At 53.9% G+C, this 2,581-nt stretch overlaps 1 pseudogene; it reads right to left on the reverse strand.

The window, feature by feature from the left end:
* Positions 1-941: 941 nt before the first annotated feature.
* Positions 942-2,537, reverse strand: LOC102251411 (annotated as a pseudogene).
* Between the last annotated feature and the right edge of the window lie 44 nt (positions 2,538-2,581).

Below are 2,581 nucleotides of genomic sequence, written 5' to 3' on the forward strand. Positions count from 1 at the left end.
AGCCTGGGTGGTCCTCTACATGCAGGAGGGGGAGGTAGAGGGTGGGTTCCTGAGCTACAGGGGACAGGGCTAGGTTTTGGGAGAACTGGGCTCCAAACTTACCCTTTGATTCTGGCCAAGGCTCTTAGCTCTCCCTGGGCCTGTTTCCCCACCTGTCAAATGGGTGATACACCACGAACTGCTCACCTCACTGAGCAGCTGTGAAGGTCCACCTCTGAGAAAAGGGCAGAGGCGCCTAGGAAGGCTGGGCTGAGCCCTGTGGTGTGCAGGGGTGCGGGGTGCTGTGCGAGGAGGCCTCATGGACCCGGGTGCAGGGACAGGCAGAGTGAGCTAGGTCTGTGGAGCAGGGGAAAAGCCCTGTCCTGCTCCCCTGGGAAGCCTGAGACCTGCTCTCTCAGGATCTCACTTTCCCCATCTATTCAGAGCCCTTCCTACTCTGACAAGTGGCTCCAGGTGGGTCCTACATCCAGAGGCCCTTCATGGTGTGTGGGCGGGTGGGGGTCACCACTGAACCCTGGCCTCTGCCAAGAACTTGTCCCCCAGCCACAGTGGCCTTGGCCTTGACCTGACAGTGTGTTTGTCTTTGCTTTTCCAGAAACGCAGCGTCGATGAGGTGAGGACTTTCACCAGGGAGGGGGCATGGTGAGGGGGGCAGGGTGGAGCTGGTTTCCCAACAGCTGAAGAGTTGGGCCATAGCAGGAGATCCTGCACAGCTGACAAACAGCTCACAGCCCCTACCCTGGCAGACCCCCATGTGACTCAAGACCTCCAGGAAAGAGTGCCATGGAGCCATGCCCCCTAGCATCTCCCCAGATGCAGCCCAGGATGGCCATTGCACCGTCCTTCCTTTCACAAACACTTACCCAGCAGTGGCTGGTACTGGGCTGGGTGGTGAAAGGCCCCGTCACACCTTCACGGAGCATCTTTTTTTTTTTTTCCCCCAATACAAGGTTTTTATTGTACATCTTTATAGTTTCACAAACAAGTGTGGCAAATCATTTGGCATCTCGGTGTTTCTTCAGCTGGACAACTTAGATCTTATTCATCAGCCTGCTGAACTGTTCCTTTTTCAGAAACATAGATACCATCCAAAAATTTCCTGATATCCTTGTTTTTAACTGTTGTGCCTTGCTGAATCAAAGCAGCTGAATTTGATACAAGTTCAATGTCATTTCCTTCAAGAATCAACTCATCTTTCTGTGCTTGAGATACTGAAAAAGCAAAGTCTGACCTCATCCGAACTCTGCGGATGTATTTTTCGCCCAAGAAATTTCTAATTTCAACAAGAGAACCATTCTCCTGAATAACGACGTTGATGGGGAAGTGAGCGTACACAGACCTCATCTTGTAACGGAAGCCCAGTGTAACACCCTTGATCATGATCTGTACACGACTGCAGAGAGTGCGAACTGTGGCCAGTTCCTTTCTATTTCCCCACCATTTGTCAACCCGGAGCCTCTTCTTTTTCTTTCCGAGGAGACTGAGCTCTATACTGATGTGGTTGAAGTCTCTCCGTAGGGTGTCCTGGGGCCCTTCACAATAACTGTGCGCCCCTTCAGAGTGATGTCCACATTTCCTGGGATGTCCACAGTCTGACTGCTGAGAATGGTCTTCATCCTCGCAGTAGATGCGGCAAAGAGGAAGCCACGGAGCATCTTTATATCCACATTTAACCCAGATGTCTCCCTAGAATCAACCTCAGTTCACCCTTCGCCCGGCTCCCGGGGGAAAGAGAATATTGGGGTCATAAAGTTTTTCCCACACTCTATTTTCAGCACAGAAAATAAGTGCCTGTTTGGGAGGCAGAATCACACAATTGCCAAAGGGCACAGTAGGAAGGTAGAGGGCGAGCTTTCTAAATGGAAGTGTGAAAGGTGAGCAGGAAGAGCTGGGACAGGTCTCTGACCCCCGGGGTCAGAGGGGCAGAGACCTGGCTTGGCTGGAGCACCAGAGTGGAGGTGACAGGACCCGCCTGGAGGACCTCAGAGCATGGGGAACACTGTCCTGAGGGCAATGGGGAGAATGGGAGGGTTTCACGAGGGAGGGGAACAGGGTCACATTTGTTTTTTTATAAGATCTCACTGGCTACAGGCTGCATGGAAACACACTACAGGGTTAAGGAGGCCATGTTTAACCCAGACCTCCCTCAGTTCACCCCCCCTGCTCCCTGGCTTGCTCCCTCCCCTCGCCCTCTCCTCTTGGCATTATGTGAAGTTCCTTCTCATGGTGCAAAACTCCCCTTCCTAAGTGACTTCTTGCTGCTGAGCAATGAGGTGGCTGAGCTAAGGAACCTGTGGGGCCCAGTGAACAGGGAGAAACACAGGCTGAATCAGACAAGGCCTCTGCCCTCCAAGAAGCCCCTGGTCTCCGAGGGGAGAGAGGTGCTCAGGAAGGCCAGCGCATGCCAGGGGCACCAGGACTGCCCAGGCGCCCATCATCAGGACAGAGGTGGCCAACTGAGCAGGGGGATGGAGGAGGCCACCAGGCTTCCCACACGGGTGACTGGGGTGCTTCCCAGGCAGGGCCTTGGGAAGAGGAGTGGCCAGGTTAGAAGACCTGTTTCCCAGGGCCCGGGTTGGCA

This window comes from Myotis brandtii, unplaced genomic scaffold, assembly GCF_000412655.1.
Source record: "Myotis brandtii unplaced genomic scaffold, ASM41265v1 scaffold2287, whole genome shotgun sequence".
Taxonomy (NCBI): Eukaryota; Metazoa; Chordata; class Mammalia; order Chiroptera; family Vespertilionidae; genus Myotis; species Myotis brandtii.